Consider the following 18,622-nt stretch of genomic DNA (forward strand, 5'->3'; position numbering starts at 1 on the left):
GAAATCCCACTACATGCCTATCTGCATCTTTAGGCACTTAAATAACTTTAAAACCTCCTGGTCCCATGATCCACTTATCACAATGGCATCTAAGCACCAGATTTCCCTGAGTCTTCCAAGTACACAGACAGATCACTCAGGATCTACTGAAAATATATCATAAAGCTTTCATAAAGCTTTCCACAGAGCATGTGAAAGGTGAGATTTAATTTAAAAAATGTAACAGACAGACATCAATTGAAATTTTAAAAGAAGGCTTTTGATGGATTGTTTTTTCTAATTAAGTCCTTATAGTTAATTAATTTTATTTACTTTATCATAAATTGGATTAAGATAAGCTATATATTTTAATGCTCTTTGCTGGTACTTTTGTTTCAGCATCCATTAAACAATTAAAATAATCACTAATATGTCAACATGTTTTCTCAAAAGCAGTTATTTTTAAGAGTGGGTATTTGAAAGTGAAAAATAAAAGTATAATTAATAGCAAATTATATCTATTAACTGTGATGATTCAAACATCCATTTTAAGTTGATTGACAGAATAAACTTTTAAAATATGAGGCATGACATGATTATGTATCATAATTTTATGGTGGTATAATTATACAGTAGTCATTGGTAATGAATAACATTATATTCGTAATAGTTCCCATTATTACACAGTTTTAGCTCACTTTCTAAAAAGCGCATTTCTGGGGATGAAATTATTCATGCCTCACCTCTATTAAATACCTAGAAATTAATAAACACCCATCACATATCATGGAGTTCTTAGATACAGGTTCTTTTTGTTATTTATCACTTAATAAGTGAACAGCTTCATTCTTTAATAGCACCAGTTCCCAGATGATGATGATAATAATAATAATAATAATAATAGCACCAGTTCTCAGGTGCCGTAAACAGACATTTCATTTGAGGCAGACCTGACTGTCTTGAGGTTTGATCCAGTTAAAACAGATGCAGATCAGTCGTTTATTTATCTGTGTTACCCTTCCAACTTGCATTGCTGTATTTTTGGACAGAGAGCATACAGCCTGGCCCTTGAATGAGATGCAGTGATCCTATGGATGTACAGTGTCATGTTCCAGGTAAAACTGTTAGCACATTTTATCCCATATACTTCAGAGGCACTTGAAGTAGGACAGTGTACTGATATATGTGTAGGATCCTGGGACAAAGGCTTTCTTGTGGGACAAATGTAATGTCTATTTACAGCCAAGGTGTAAGTAAATCTGTTACTTCTTAAACTATTCTAGTTGAGTTATGAATTGTTGTTTAGTATTCTGATGGTCCTACATGAAAACACTAAGATTGGTGGGAGAATGAGCATGGGGAAAGAGCATCTGAACAAAGTTATCAGTGAGAAAAATTGCTTTTGACACTTCTGCTACTCCAGTATCCAGAATTCCTTGAAATTTCAAATGTGCAATAAATAGCAGAGACATCTCCTCAATTAAAGATGTGTATCTAGGATGAAATCCTCAACCCATAGGCCCAGACTTACCTAAAGAGGCTCTAAAACTCCATATCTAGCTGGGGATGATTCTCAATACTGGGTCCTATGGAAGGCAGCTGTAAATCCATTTTTCAGGAGTGACATTACAAGCTCTACTGTAGGAGCACAGCACAGAACCTTCACCATAATCTTTCTCGCTCTTTTCATTGTTTGACTTAAATTACTAGGTTTGTAGGAAATGTTCCACAATGAGCTAATGTAGGAATACTTAAAGAGCTCACACAAAGATATAAGTGATTTTAGAGTATACCGGAAAATCAAAATTTGGGGAAAGGAGGAACTGACAGTGATAGAAATATCTCTAGAACAGGAAGTTTTTAAGTTCCTTGGGGTCTCATTGAACTCCATTCTCATGTAGAGAATTATTTCCCTCTGTCAACTGAAATGGATGAAATGAAACCCTAGACCTCAGCGTATCTATATACTGAACCCAGAGGAAGCCACATCTCTTCCTTATGAGCCATCATTCTCTGAGCTTCAGTTTAATATTTTTCATCATTTATATGCATTTAAATGTGTAATTAAAAAGTCCAAGCTAATGATTAGTAACAAACAATGAACATTTTTTCTTTCACTGAGCAGCATATCAGTACTGTACATATTAAACAGAAGGGATATGCAGTGAAATATGATGTTAGACTAAAAAGAAATTAGACAGTTCACTGCAGCAATATATCATTGACAGTAATTGTACCATAAAATGACGGTGTTTATTTTCAGTCTGATTCTTTTATTAAAATAAATCCTGTTCAGGGAATTTACCAACAAACGTTATTTTTCTATGTATGCAGCAAATCTTTGTAATTATCCAGTTACTCCTGAGAAAACCAGCTACCAGTGAAATGTAATGATATGTTTGTAAAGACAGATTTACAGTCCTTTTAAAAAAATAAGTCATTACTGACATTTTAATTATAATCCCTACCTAGGCTCCTAATTTTACCCCTATTTCCATATTTCACCAGGAAATTGTTATGTTATTGTTCAAAACAACTTAATAGCTTGTATCACTGGTTACCTAAAGTACTTATGCATATTTTGTTGTCCTTCCAAGACATGGACTTTTCTACCGTATAGAAAATGAAAACAACGTAAAAGGGAGATCAGATAAATAAAATGCACAGAAAATGGAACTTAAAATATTTGGACAATAGTCATAACAAGTCTCTGAAGATTAGAAAAAAATGGTATTGTAAAGATAACAAAACACCACATGACAACAAAAGGTTGATATGCCCTCTGAAGAAAGGGAAGTCTGTCAAGAGCAGGAGGTTTTTACTTTTTCAGGTTTTTTGAAGAAAGTGTTCTTTCCCTACCCATGGGCATCTACACATTCTGGTAGGAAGGAGAAATAAATAACACCTAACCACTCTTCTGACACTGTTCATACTTAATGGAAGTCACACATGAGTATTGCCTAAAGGAACAATATAGAGAAACTAGACCATTCTCCGTGGGGTCAGTCAGTGCTGTAAGGTTTATTGAAGTGTGCTGCTACCTTTCTATGGGAAGTTTATTCCCTTTTCCTCTGATGGAAGATTTTGAAGGATACCTTTTGAAACCTTTATGGGAATACCTGTGCATTTCTTCCTCTGGAGCATTTTCTAGTTTGTATGAACAGCCCCCTCATTTCTTTCCTAGAGAATTGATTTATATGAATCCTGTTAATCTGCCTAATAAAACATTTGCTCTTTTATTATTATTTTAGAAAGCATCTCACTGTCTATTCAGTTCTTCATCTGCTATCACCTGTACTCCCTTCTCTGTGTTATTGCTTCCTAGTGCTCATTCTTTATGTATGTTTTTAATTATTCTAGAATCACTTTATATTGGCTTTTTTATTGACTCTTAATTTATTGATTTCCAACACTGTTCCAATATATCAAGGGCATAGCATACTGTAATTTAATCTCCTCCACAGTGCTCTCTCTCCATCTCAGTTTCATATCTTCACCGATTTAATTAGCAGACTTTTCACTCCTTCCCCCTAAGCACTCAGTGTGTATATTTAATATGTTTCAGACCCAGAACAGATTCCTGCAGAACTTTCTATAACATTGCTCCCTGCATGACACACTGCTATTAATATTATTCTATGTTTTCAGTTTACTTAGTCACTTGCATATATACACATTGTTGTACTATCTGATTCATATTTATTTCTCTGCTTACTCTATAAGACCCTGAAACATATCAAATGTTTCACTGCAATACATCCAAGTTATGTCATATTTCCTTGGCATTAACTTCTACATTGTATCAACACCATTTGAGATGTTTCTTCTTACTATTTTAAATATATTTATTATCAAGAAACACTCTCTATATTTGAGGTCCAAAATGTTTAGCAAATTCAAGTACTTCTTTAGTCATTTCTTTTCTATTTTCTTCCCATTGTTTCTCAGGTTAGGGTCTGGGACCAAGTAAGATCAGCAAGCCCCTGAAATTAGAATTTCTAGAAAGTAAGGACCATATTTTTAAAGGTATCTTTCTGATAATTGCTAGTTAGCTTCTCAATTGGTCATCTGGATTTTTGGAAATGTCTATACAGACTGAGGCAGCTGCAGTGCCTCTTCACACGCTAGCTTTCAAACTACAATCCACGTTGGCATATTAGTATGGCAAAGAAAGTATAGAATAGTATAGTATAGAAGAAAATTTTCCTGAGAAACAATATTTATTAGCTTGGCTAAATACTTCATTAATGTGGTATCCTGTCTGAAAGGACCACATTAACACAGCTAGGGCACACAGAAATATCATGTCATGACTCAATGTAATGCTGCCCTGTACCTTATAGACATACCTCTACATGAGATACTCATGCAGTAGATTAATCTACTGCACAGTAAAGCATCATCATGTAACTGCACAGCTGCTACTGCACAGCAAATAAGTGTATGGTGCAGTTAGCTAGAACCTGTAAATACAGGTACTAGATTAACTGTGTAGTAGTTACTGAATAGTAGTGCTCATTTAGATGCAACTGGGAGAAAATTTGCTCCTGGTCAGCCACACCAGTAGGGGGCTCAGTCCCAGTGCTGCTCAGCTCTCAGCTTCTGCAGAGAACTGGGAACTGAGAGCTGATCAGTCCCTGACATCCCAGCAGTGTAGGGCTCCCGGCTCCCCACAGGAGGCAAGAGTAAGCAGCTCGGGGATTGGGGAGTTCTCCGCTTCCCTGCTCAGGTGGGGGCTTGCAGTCAACTCTCCTTCTTGTGGGATACCTGCCAGTGGGCCCCTAGCTGGGCAGGGAATTTTCACCCAGCCAGTGGGGCAGCTGCCAGTGAGAATCCCCACCCAGCTGGGAGCTTGCTGGGTCCCACCAGCTAATCAAGACAGTGGGCTAAGAAACAGCTGTTGGGAGGGGACACCTTCCCAACCCCCTGCCCCAATCAGCCAACTGGGGCATGGGGCTGGGAAACAGATGCCCTAGAAGTCAGACAGTCCCCCCCCAACCTCTGTAGCCCAGGCCTGACCCCAGTGATCCCTGCCAGACTGGGTTTGGTACCTGGGGGAGCTTAGAGCTCCCCCTGGCCACTGTAAAGGGGTAGAGCAGGGAAGAAGCAGCTTTGCTCTCAATTGTTCACATCAGGAGCAAATTTTGCTCCCTACAGGTGCATGTGTAGATGCCCTTCCAGGGAAAACTTATTATGCAGTATTTTACTGTGCAGTGAGCTTACAGCACATTAATAGCATGTGTAGATGCACACACTATTACACGTGATGCATGTTAGACCCCAACTCCATGCAGTGTGCAACAACTAGGGAGACAACAGATCAATGCCATCACACATCACCTGCACATGGTGCTCATCAACAGCTTTATTCAAAATGGAGACAGGTTCGGACAAAGCTCCAACAAACTGGGGAGCTGCCACAAACATTAGTTTTTTCCATATTTATACACCTTGGTTTATGCTCATTAACATTAACCCCACCTTTGTCCCTCCTTTGTTCCATCCTTAGTTCTTCCTGTCGTAAGCACTGCCTCTGTTTACTGTTTGTTTCATTAGCATGGAATTACCTATATATTTCATTTATTTACATATCTTTTTGCTATGAGCACATGTCTAAGACCTTGACCCCACTTCTTCGGTCACTTGGGTGGACTTTGACCTAAACTGGAAGCTTCTGGAGGCTTCTCTACCAATCACCATTCAACTTTTTGCATATGTTTATCTCAGATTCTGTTACCAGTTACGTGTTGTCTTTCATATTCCAGTCTGTTTTTCAGTCCCAGGGTGTACCATTTCCACATTCTTAAGACTTCACCTCATTTGCAGCTCACAAACTTACACAGGCTCACTTAAAAATGGTTGACACAGTTAGGATAGCTACTTAGCATAAGCAAATGGCTGGCATAGCATAAGCATTCATAAGCAAAAATCTGTTTTACCTCCTAATGATACATAAGGAGCTATATATCTTACAACACTACTATATTGTTTGCAATGTTACTTTTAACATACCATTCTACCTTATGGTTAGCAGTTTTGCTAGGCCTTTTATTCAGCTGCAAATCCAATGCTCCCCAAGATCCAAATACAGTCACCCTAACAATGCATGCATTAAAGATGTGACAGACATTAAACAGAACTTCATCTTTAGAAACGTGCTGTGCAGTGTTGTTATTGCATTTCCTCTATTTTGGCCTGTCACTGAAGAAATCAGCAGTTCTCTGTCTGTCAGGTAATGCTTCACACCAGGTATCCTTCACTCTCTGCAGTATCAAATCTGAATCCAATTTGAGAATAAAGGCAACAACTAGCAGGGGACATCATTTTCAGCCTTTCCATAGACAGCAGCATAATCCCCAATATTTCTCAGACAAAGAGATCTGAACTATTTTTGTGCAGTTAGTGAGCTATGAACTATAAAGAAAAGAATAAATTATATTAAAGAACATGCAAATATTAAGCCACATCCTCTCCTAATTTACATCATTATAAATCGAGTAAATCTGAAGAAATGTAAGTATTTACTCTGGTTTAACTCTATTCTAACATCCGGTGCATTTACACATGCACTTCAATGTGCATTAGGCTATTTAAATGCATGTTAAAACATCACCAAAATGTTCTCTTTATGAGCAGTTTTTCTAATAACTCACAATGGAAGGTAGTTTTACATGTTCTTTGCGGGAAGAGGTGGGGAGTGCTGTAATTAAAGCACTGCTGCGTCTCATATATCAGCATCCCCACACTTAAAAAAGACAGTAGGAGTGCTTGAACTAAAGTTCATTTGATGAGCTTTAGTTTAAGCACCCCCACTACCATTTTTAAGTGCGGGGATGCTGATACACAAAATTCAGGAGGCTACTGGAGCACAGCAATTGGGTCACTCCAGCAGACTTGATTAATCACATCTTCTCCACCACACTGGAATTCCAGTTCATCAGAGCAGACTTCATGCTTGTGTCTAGATACCTGGAGCTACTAGATTTAATGTGCATTACCTAAAGTGCATTAATGAACTTGTAGATGTGCCTACTGGGTGCAGATTTTGGTCCTTCAAATTCAGAAACACAGTTTAGTTTAAGTTTTGTCATTTCAAATCAGACAGAGTCAATTTGGTGGATTCTGACTTTCCTCAATGTAAGAAATAAGACAATGTGGTTTCATAGACAAAAATCTCATATTTCCTGATACATTTAGTCTGAAATAAGAACACGTTTTACCCATGGTAGCTTTTGACATTTGATAGGAACTAGTCATAGTAAATGCATTTCATTTCCTTTATCAAGACCTTCAGTTTGGGAATTACTGGGCATGTCTACAAGAAACACTCAATTGCCATTGGAATATTTCTACTGTGCATTAGTGTAGCTGGCAAAAACCATGCTAATGTGCTAATGTACAGCAAATTCATTCATTGGGCATTAATTGTAACACAAAAAGTGTTCATCTGCACTAATGTGCAGTAGCACTGATTATGACACATTAAATTGGTACCTGTTATTACAGGTACTAAACTTAATGCACTGTAATTACAATACATTAATGAACATGTAGATGCACCCACTGTCCATAAAGCAAATCTTACTATATGTAGTGTAAAATGGTGTTTAAGTATTTAGGTCTTGATTTGTCGGACTTTGATCAACAGTGAATACACATTCTTTAGAGAAGTGAAAATGAATCTTCTAATTGTTAGAATTACTGGTATAGGGGGGCTTTTGTATACCCCATAAGAGAAAATAAAGGATATATAGGGTGCATCTACATGAGATGTATTAATGCTCATTAGCTTAATTTATGGTGCAGTATGGACTCATGTCTACATGTGTATGCCCTTACTGCATAGTAAAAATGGCTAATCGTAAGTAAATTTGATACCTGCAAATGCAGGTATCAAATTTAGGTGTGATTAGTTAATGCATAGTAATGCACATGTAGACATGACCTAGCACTAAGTTTAGTGTCAGGTCTGCCCAGCCACTAGAGGGCCAGCCACGACCCCAGCTGCAGGGCTCCTGGTTAGGCAACTCTCATGCTTCAGGGTTGGGCTGCTCCCTGGCAGCCCCTAGCTGCAGGGTATAAAATCTTGAATCAATTTTGTGCCTTGGGGCACATACACCAGGGCACTTGAAGGAACCTGTTCTGTGTCTAGGAGCCCAGCAGGCCTCATGTACCCTGCTGCATAGGCCACAGGATGCCTCCACCTGGCCTGCTCCCTCTGCAGAGCTGCTGCTTGACTACAGGTGAGTATTGCAAAGGGCTGTAGCTTGTTGCATCCTTTGCCCAGCCCTGAGATCCCTGAAGGATGCTGGCTTGCTGTCTCTCCCTGTTGCTACTCACCCCCAGCAGTGTCTCTTTGCAGGTGCTGTGGGGAAGTGCCTCTGCCACATGGCTCCCAGTCCCTGGCCATGCCCCTCTGCTGAGCACTCCTGAGCACTGTCTAGGGCTGGCCATACAGGGGCAGCTATGAGGGAGCCTGGAGAGCCAGTGTGGGATGATAATGTTATCCTCATCATCCTCCCCATCAAGCCCTGGCCCTGTCTATGTGTGCACATCTGTGCTGACCAACTGGGCCCCCAACTGGACCTGGGAGGAGGTTGGCGACCTTGTGGCACTCTGTGACCATGCCAATGTACAGAGGAAGTTTGCATAGGGGAGGAGATCTAATGCCCACATTAATGAGGCCCTGTCGGGTGGCATGCATGAGTGAAGACACTCCCAGTTAGTGCAGCAGTGCTGCATTAAGGTCAAGGCCTTGCAGGCACAGTGGAAGTTCATGACCAACTACAATTGTCAATCTGGTCATGCCTGTAAGATCATGGCCTTTTTTTGGGAGCTGACCTGTATTTTGGTGCTCTGGGACCCAGGCCGCACACCTGCAAGTGTCACCAGTAGGGCCTTGCTCTGCCCTGATCCCTCTGGTAACATATCACCGCAGGACGGCCTTCATCACCCTGTCCAATCCTCCTCCCCAGCTGCTGCATTCACTGGCAGCTTGGGGAGCACTGGCCAGCGACTGTCTTACCCTCAGTGCAGCCACAGACCTCGCCACAAGGAGGGGCTGGCAATATCACTGTCAGCCACTAGCAGTACCACTTCCTCCCCTGGGCGGGCCTCTAGCCAGGCACTAGCCCACTGCACACCATGGCCCTCAGACACTGGGTACAGCCTGTTGCCCTTGCCAACAGGGAGGACAATACTGAGCCACCGTCCTCACCAGCTCCAGACACATAATAAGTCCTGCACTGTATGAGGGCCCTCCCAGTCCCTGCCCCTGTCTCTAGTCCTGGCCCTTTCCCCTACCCTTACCCCCACTCCCTGCCCTTAGCCTGCCTGAACTTCCCTGGACCCAAGTCCCCCCCACCCCCCACTACAGCACATAGTGGGGCAGGACTTAGTTCAGAACTTTATTCAGCAGCCCATGTCCCTACAATTGTATAGGCATGGGTTTCTCACATACTGAGGAAGGTGTTGATGCCAGCAGTGATGTTCTCCTTGGCAGTGGGGTGCAGGGACATATAGTACTGCCACAGGTAGCTCTCCAGGTGGTGGTGAAGATTGAGGGGCAGCCCAGGCTTGCCTCTGCACCATTGTAGCTCAGGGTCCTGAACCAGGAGCACAGGTATATCCAGGGCAGTAGAAGGATTTTCATCAGCAGGGCATAGTGGTTTAGGCAGCCCTCAGTCTTCACGAACAGCTCATCATGCACTGCCTAGGACACGTTCCACAGGGGCACACCTGGGGCACAACAGTGGTGCACAGAGGGGCTTGGCCTGGGGTGCCTCCCCAAAGAGGCCCCCAGTGGGGAGGACAGGGGTGTGGCCAGCCCTTTGCCTCAGTTGTCTGGGAGCCCCATATGCCCCAAGCCCAGGCACTGTGGGCTGGGCAGCAGTACAGCAGAGTAGTTGGCCTGCAGGGACAGGAGATGGGAGCAGGGTCTGGAGCTGTGGCAGTAGGTACTGCCAGCAGCCTGAACTACCCCACCCTGGGAAGGGGGCAGAGGGGACAAGCTGCCTGTGGCCTGCACCTAACGGGCCATGGGTTCCAGGGGAGCAAGAGAGGTGTAAGCAAATGAGTTAATTTAATGAGATCATTCGCTTACATTACCATTGGGATTTGATCCATGCTAGCCTCAAGGTCCCTGCAGAGTTTTTAACTAAAGTTTTTCTCAGCACATCTCCCCTATCTCTCCTGCCACAACTTGATGTACCTAAAGAAGGAGGGAGGCTTGCTGGCCTAAAATACTGCTGACCTTTGGTTGGCTATGATTTCTCTGTACACACAGTTCTGGTTTTTTGGGGGTCACTGATAGACCAAGGCAATGAGCTGTCTGGCTTGGATTTGGTTCTGTATATATTATCACACAGTGAATGGCTAGCCCCCTGTACTCAGCTTCTGCTTCCTGGGAAGGGAAGGCTTAATTGTCTCCAGCAGTGGAGATCCCTGTCTAGGGTTTACTCTTATTTATCCTTAATATTATCCTTAGGCGGGCTGCAGGACAGTGGGTTTCAGGTTTCTAATAGATCCCCAGTCCTGCAACTCCACCACTCATGGTTAGTTGGCTTCAGGCTCTTCTGGATCAAGTAACCAGTAGCCCTCTGATCCCTGCCATGGCATCTTCTTTCTTCTGGATTTAGGTAAGTAGACTCCTCTGAGCCTCAAAAGGAGAGAGTTTCCTACTCTTCTGCTTTCCCCTGCCGGGGCATAGTCCAAGCATTTTTTTCTGTCTCTTTACTCCTTCCAGTTCTCTCCCTGTCTTCCTCTCTCTCCTCCAGGTATTGCTGGGTGCATTTTTAAATGGTTATCCATCACATGCCCAGCTAACTGGAACTTACAGGAGCTGATAAATCTTGGTGTCTGTGATCACCCCATGTCCTGTTCTTTCCTTTCTTGTCTGCAGCGAGGTGAGTGTTCATGCTTGAAGCAATTTCTCTAGCACTCCTCATAGTCTTTAGAGTCCTTTTCCCAGGTACCTGGAACATCTTTGGGGTGGGAAGAGTGATTTCTGCTGCCACGGGGAACAGGGAACTTGGGTGGCAGCTGCCTGGACCTGGGCCTTCTCGGTGAGTTAACCATGGTCCCTAGCACCCATGTATGGCTGACCCTCAATCTGAGGCCAGGCAACACACAGACCTCCATGCAGAGTATCTTAGCTCTGAAAAGTTGTAAACTCTCACAAAAAAGCTTTTGTTTCTTGCCTCTGCAGAGCCAACATCTGGACATTGGGGAGAGCCCACCAGCCCCAGTGGGGATGCAGGCTCTGTGGCAGAAAGCCACCTTGGTTTCTCCCCAAAATCTCTGCCCTGTGACAATGTGAGTAATCTCTGTGTTGTGACCATTTGATTAGGATGAGCCCAGCAGAGGAGACACACCTCAGCCTGTCTCTTTAGGTAACCTGAGATGGAGACATTCCTGAGGGAGGGGGGAAATCTGCTCCCTCTGCCTACGTGACTGGCATCAGCTACCTGGGTGAGGGGTTTCTACCTGGTGGGCTGGAATCTGCCCGGCAACTAGTGATGTATTTCAAATCAGTTGGCCAACAGCCAACCACAGCTGGCCTCCACTGGACCAGGTGAATGAGGTCACAGGGGCTATATAAGTTAGGACTGCCCAGGAGGAGCAGGGAGCAGCCATGCGGGGGACTCAGAGAAGCATGACCATCTGAGACTGGCTCTCACCCCCATAACTCATGAGCAAGGAACTGCCTGCCTCCAAAGGGAAACTTCACCAGCCTTTGGAAGATGCTTGTGAGTAAGCTACTCAAGATCTGATTGGATATCTAGCTGGCAGTAACTCAGATGTGTGATCAAAAGGCTACCTCAGCCAGACTATTTGCTCTTTAGGATTTCTAGGATATTGCTCAATCTTGTACCCTACTTTCACCCTACCCCTGTAATCAATGAAGTTCTCCTTTGTGACCGGTGTGGGAGACTTATTGAGGGGTGGGTCTAAATTATGCCTAAGAGACCCCTTAGGTCTGCGGACTAAGGGAGACTGTACTTTTTGCTCCCAGACTTGGGGAAGTGCCCCAAGTGCCTGTACTGGGTCGAGTACCCATAGGACTTTAGGCCTGTGTTTCCCCGAGGACACAGGGCTGAGAGTGAGTCCATTCTTGAGGTGGTGGCAGCTATGTTACCCCCAGGCTAGTGAGTGTGCTCCAGGAAGAGGGTCAGCCGGACGTAAGGCACCCCTAGGGAGGCATTCGGAGCCTGGAAGGTGGTCGGGCGCAGGGAGGTGGGTGGCTTAACACAGGAGCGCCCCCTACTGGCCTGCCACAGGCTCTGTGTCACCACCACCAACCACTGGAGCTGTTTGGATGTGCCAGCTGTGCTAGAAGTGCACCATGTACCAGACCCTCCTGCTCCAGCAGCTTGTGGCAGTGGCCAAGGAGCAGGCCTGGTGGGTGAAGGAAATCACCTGGGCAGAGGCACGGGGTTGGATGGACTGGGACCATTGGCCCAAATAGAGGCCCTGGAGTAGGTGCACCTAGAGCTAGGCCCTCACCTGGCCCAAGAAGAAGGTCCTCAGGTACCTCCTTCCCTCCAGATCCATGGCCCAGCCTCTACCCTGGACCTGCTGCCACCCACCTGGGCCTGGCCCAGCCACTCTCCCCCATACCACATACCTGAAGACCCAGCTGTGCATAAGGCCAAAACCCACTGGAGTCACTGTGCTCCCTCAATCTATGGAGGAACAAGGCTGGGGTGCTGGGTACCTGCTCTGGGGCTCTGCCCCATAGGCCTCACCATGCCCCCCCACTCTGGGATTGAGGGCCAGAAATACTGTAAATAGTTTTACATTTGTAAAAAGGTTTTTTATTGTTGGTGCGTGGGTAGGGTGGTGGAAGGGCTTTGTTGGTTGAGGGGAGGGGGTTCTGTTTGTTGAGGGGGGGGAGAGGGATAGTGGGGGTATTGTTAAGGAAATAATTTTTTTTGTTTCAACCCTGTCTGTACCCTGAGAGTGGTGCTGGGGGCAGGCAGGAGGTAAGGGTTGTGTAGGCAGCAGGGCAAGAGGGCTGGAGCAGGGAGTGCAGGAGGACGGAATCAGCCAGGGCCTCCCACAGCCAGTGCTGTGGGCCCTGCTAGTGGTTGTGTGGCTCTCCTGGAACCAGGGTGGCAGGGTGGGGTTGGGTGGGACTGCTGGGGTCAGCAGGCCCAGCACCATGGGTGGGCATGCAGCTCCTGGGAAGGGATGGGGCTGGACAAGAATCAGAATTTCCAAGATAGTAGCCAAGTGCTAGGAGCCATGTGGCTGGAGGCTGGAGGCTGGAGCTCCCCCCCAAGAGACCACAGGAGCACATGGGATGGCTGGAGGGACTTGGCAATAGATTTAGTGCCAAGTCTCTGCATGTGTAGACACCTGCCAAAATTGCTTACTGTGCATTAACTTAATGTAAAGTAAATTTAGTTGTGCTTAAATGGACATGTAGACATGCCCATAGTTTCTGTAATCCTTTCTGTTCTAGGTTAGGTTTTTATTTCTTGTAATTAGAAAACAATTCATATTCAATTGCAGCTACCTGTTGTGTATAAAGGAACGTAGAGACCACCAATCTTCTAATCAAGAAACTATTCACAATTACACAATGTCTCCATGGCAACTACAGGAGCTGTTACATGAAGATAAAATGGGCTTGCCCCTTGTTTTCATTTGTTTGTCTATTCATTGAATTTCACAAAAAAGCGAACTACGGATTAGGTCTAATACAGGATTTGACTGCCTAATATGTAAATGTGGTATCTACCTGCAAAGTTGCAATCTAAAAAAAATTACAGTTCTATAGGCCCATATACTTTTGTTTCTAAACATGACTAAAATCATCCAACTCTGAGCAGTCTCTGCCTACACCCAGCTGTACAGAGGATGAAATGAATGAGTCACAAATAAGGTTTGTTTGAAGGCTGGAATTCTGGATGATAATGCAAGTAAGGAAATGGTTCATGGAGTAACTTTGTTTAGCCTTTGGTGATAATTTTTTTTCTTATCCTAATACAAAGAGAAAATATACCTTAGGTGAATTAAATTACAAGATGTATTTTGCTCACAATCACCCTGTTTCATATTCATTTTTTGTCCATCTTTCATTATCCTTATTTTTTTTACATGTTAATGAATCATTAGTGGCACAGTCATTGCCACTGTTACATGTTTGTCTTGCATAATGGAGTGGAAGCTTCAGGAAAAATTGCAATATAGTTCTTTATAATAATAATAACAGTAATTTTAGAGTAAACAGAGGTAGGACAATTAGACTGGTCTGGACCATTTTTTTCTTATTTTTAGTTTATTGCAGACATTCCTAAGGACAAAAATATGACTAAAACTTGATGTTAGAGCACTCTTAGTACTGTAGCCTTTTTTTGTATTTGTTATTGCTAAAGTACAATAAAAATGTGCATTGCTATAGATCTTATGCCTTAATACTTATGAACCTACAAAACTAAAACTTGCTTTAAATGGCATTCCTCTGATATTGCACAAGTGGAATTCAGAATAATGAATGTAGAGGACAGAAAAAGAACAGGATACAAAATTAAAGTATAGGACTTTCTAGATTTAAAGGGACTATGAAAGGAGTGCAGCGTTGGGAGGCATTGCAAAAAGTGACAGTATGCCAAAGAAAATCAGGTGAAAGCAAAGATTTTAGGGTGATATCTTTTATTAGACCTATTGTGGAGTTGAGATAGCATTAGACAAGCTTTTGAATGCAAGACTTTCTTCGTCAAGTCTGATTACAACCAGTCAGACACAGTTTAGTAAAGAACATCAGTATCGTCAGACTTGGGAAAGAATGTCTTGCCTTTAAAAGCTTATCTAATACTATTCCAACTACATAATCAGGCCAATAAAAGCTATCCCCCTAAGAAACCCTTGCCTTGCACATGATGCATGGACCATTGTGGTGAGAACATCACTCTTATACTACTAAAGAAAATCATGCAGTCACAACGAAAGACCACCCATCTTAGAGACCAAGGGCCAGATATCATTTGTATCAGGAATCTAAAGTGACATTATCCTTCTCAGTGTGTGTGTCTACATGTGACATTTACTGAAGAGCTGCCTAATTAGCTCTGCAGTAAAGTTGCTGCATCTACACATGAAGCCCTATAAGGCCACCAAAGCCTAATAATAAAAGGATACTACTTGTAAATATAAGTACTGTCTTGCAGTAGCATTATTTACTGTGCAACACCTCATGTGTAGCCACTGCCTGGGCTGGCTGGGGCATGAGGATGCTTCAGTGAGGGGGCAGCCTGATGGCTAACCCCACATTGAAGCACGTTTGCGCCTCAGCCAGTCCCTTCGCAGCATACTGAGCTGAGTCAGAGAATCCTTGGGCTGGCAGGCTGACCCTCCAGGTCCCCTGCCAGCCAGGGTTGCTCTGACTCAGCTCAACATGATGAGGTCCCAGGCGCACATTCAAACAGTGTGTCAGGGAACAACAAACTCTGGTGCAATATGTGCCAGAGTTTATTGCTTTGAATTAATTAAATGTATAGATGTAGCCAGTTTTTGCAAAAAATCTCCATGATTTTTTTTTAAAAGAACTTTAGGATAGGAGGGATGTCTGTCTGCTTAGCTTCAGTGCAAAATGTACCTGGAAGGTGAGAGAATTTACTCTGTGTATATTAATAATACATTTTGATACATAAGTCTGAACACCAAAAACTAGAGAGCACTTTTGATTATTGTACAAAAGGATGGTTGGAAACTATGGGAAATTTGTAGCAGCCTACGGGAGACTGGGTGGTGTTGTGATGACTTGTCACAGGTACAAATGCCTTAACTCCTGGTCTGATGTACTTGTTAGTTTAAAACATCTTAGGCCTGTGCTTGTAGACAATAAACCTGGCTGATTATTTTCCACTGAACCAAGTCTGTAGTCATTCTTTTATATGATTGGTGTTGGATACTCCTAGTTTTGACTTCATTGACAACACAGTTCCTGAGATTTCAATGCTGACAACACATCAGTAACATCCAATGAGGGCAAGAGCAACAATGACAATAGTAACACCCAATGACATGAGGAATGTACACCTTTAAGACTAAATGGTCAAATGGCTAAATGGTCAAAAAGCCTGACGCTGAACTGATTCAATCTTCGTAGATTAGTCTAAACTGCATAGATTGAACCAATAACCAAGTGAACAGACATTTACTTTTAATGCTGGAAATGTAGCCACATGCCTGCAGTGGCCCAAGCTAAAAGCCAGGGGGCACTAAAGCATGCTTGGCTGAAGCAGACAGCTTGGGCCAAGTTCAGCCTGCCTATCCTGCAAGTTGGGGGACATGCAGCAGAAGTCCAAAGCATCCTGGGATGCTAGAGGCTATGAGTTAACTTGAATCTGGAGGTGATCTGGGACACAAGTTCAACAAACTGATTTAACTTAAATCAGTCAAGTCTGATACTACTTCCATCCAGGTTTATCTTAAACCAGTTTCAGCCATTTTGAAAGTGGTTTATGTGCAATGAACTTCTGTTGTTACAAATTAGAACTGGTTTTCAATCACCTAAACCAGTTTATGTGTAATTCTGGCCCTAACCCAGGAGTTAAATGGATTTGGACAGAGCTAGAGAGAGGGATTCTGATACCTGTTTGTGTACTGTTAGTGTTTGTAAAAATGGCCCCTACCTCAGGGATGTGAACCCGCACCATATCATATTGCTGTTTTAAAACAGATGACGCCATTGTGTTGCATGAGCATTAAAAAAAATGGAGAAACTACAGGTTTCAGCACAGTTGAATTTATCCAGCCATGGGGCAGAGAAATGCAAGAGGTTTGAGTAACAACTCAACCTATACATGAGGAAGAATGGAGCCGTTAAGTCAAGTGACCAAGAGGTAGCTAATTTTCTCAATATAGTGGTTGCAGAGGCATTGGATATATATAACAATCTGTATCTGAGCCAAGTGGAGCAGGCTGATTATGAGACAGTGCTCAAAAAGTGTAAGGACTACTGCACTCCAAAACAGAATGAGACTTTTGAAAGATATCAATTCCATATAAGGTCACAAGAGGAGGAAGAATCCTTTGGGGAATTTGAAAAGGATCTCAGACTGCTGAGTCAATCCTGTAATTTTGGAGAACTCAAAGACTCCCTGATCAGGGGTCAGATAGTAATAGGGATCAGAGACACGCAGCTCAGGAAAAGAGACTACTGGAAGATCCTGATCTTAAGCTAGAAAGAATAGTTAGCATGTACAAAGCAGTAGAGATCACTCAGACTAGAGCAAGGTCTTTGGAAAGAGAGCCAGATGTTGAAACTGTTGGAATAATATGCCCTCCCAGGAAATAACTGAGACAAAACATAAATTGCAAGGGGAGGCCTGTAAAATGCAATCAGGGCAAGTTTAAGGAAAACAACATAAAGAGCTGTACATGAGGTGGTAACAAACATAGGCCACAGCAATGTCCTGATTTTGGAAAATGCTGCAACAAATGCAGAAGTGAACCATTTTGCTAAAGTGCAGAGGAATTCAGGCACAGCAAGGTACAGAGTGTGCAAGCACTGCACAGTGAGGTGAATTACAACATTTCAAGCAACAAAGAAGAAGAGCTATATGTAAGACTAGTACATGGTACAATATCATCAGAAGACTGGAAGATCATTATGAAAACAAATGGGATTCCTGTAACTTTTAAATTGGACACTGGTGCAGAAGCCAATGTTTTGCCAGACTGTATTGTAAAGGGCCTGAAAAAAGCAAGTATTCACAGAAAGCAGATAAAGCTCTGACTTCACACCATAGAACTGATTCCTACTGTCAGCACATGGGAGCTGGTGCTAAAGGTAAAAAATGATAATGAAAATTCAGTTTGTGGGTTTGCCAGGAAAGCATGTACCTGTATTAGGGCTAAAGACCTGTCAGGCTAGGTATTACTCAGACAATATGTACTGTAAAGGGACACAGTAAAATTGAAGATAAATTTCAGCATGCTTCTGAGGGGTTTGGAAGCTGAAAAAAGAACATAAGATTGAGCTGTCTGAACCCTATACTTCTATAATACATACTCCCAGAAAAAAATATTTAGCTCTGTGACAAAACCTGAAAGCAGAACTAGAGAAACTGGTTGCTAAGAATATTATTGAGAAAGTAGAGGACAGAGTGGGTTCATTCTTTAGTCATCCTTTCATTTGGTGATCCTTTATGGCAGGATGCTAACTAACTCCTATTGGCGTGTCCACATGAGTGTGCACGTGCCTCTTACCCACCTCAAACCCCTTTGAGGCAGGGCAACAGGCACGTGTGGGAACAAAAAAATGTTTCCCACACTGCAAACTTGCAGAATAAAGAAATCGACTTTTAAAAAAGCAGTGCAGGGCATGGTCCCTGACTGTGCCCTGAGGCAACCAGAGGCTGGGTCCTCCACAGAGATGCTTTGGCTGCCAGAGCATCTCTATGGTTGGCCTGTGCCCTGGTGCTGAAACATGCAGCTGCTGAGGCTGTGTGTTTCAGCATCAGGACTCCGGTGCCGGTGAGTAAGGGGTCAGGGGGCTGGAGGAGGGGGGAGGGAACCATGGGGGGGACCCCCGATGGCCCTGCCCACTCCCGACCCCTGCCACAGCTGGCCCCCCCCCCCCCCCCCCCCCCCCCCCCCCCCCCCCCCCCGGCGCCCTCTTCCCCCCCCCCAC

The 18,622-nt window shown here is 43.5% G+C and overlaps 2 long non-coding RNA genes across 2 annotated transcripts in view; both read left to right on the forward strand.

Annotated features, from left to right (window-relative positions):
- Nucleotides 1–10,530: 10,530 nt before the first annotated feature.
- On the forward strand, nt 10,531–10,876 carry LOC109299787. Its single transcript, XR_002098001.1, has 2 exons — nt 10,531–10,616; nt 10,800–10,876. It is a non-coding gene; the product is annotated as an uncharacterized LOC109299787 (long non-coding RNA).
- A 4,827-nt stretch (nt 10,877–15,703) lies between these two features.
- The window catches only part of LOC109299793, a 15,229-nt gene continuing 12,310 nt past the window's right edge, over nt 15,704–18,622 (forward strand). Inside the window, exons 1-2 of the long non-coding RNA XR_002098003.1 lie at nt 15,704–15,792; nt 18,311–18,316. This is a non-coding gene — a long non-coding RNA (uncharacterized LOC109299793). The remainder of the gene's footprint in view (nt 15,793–18,310; nt 18,317–18,622) is intronic.

This window comes from Gavialis gangeticus, unplaced genomic scaffold (genome assembly GCF_001723915.1).
Source record: "Gavialis gangeticus isolate Ggan-Ray unplaced genomic scaffold, GavGan_comp1, whole genome shotgun sequence".
NCBI classification, from domain to species: domain Eukaryota; kingdom Metazoa; phylum Chordata; order Crocodylia; family Gavialidae; genus Gavialis; species Gavialis gangeticus.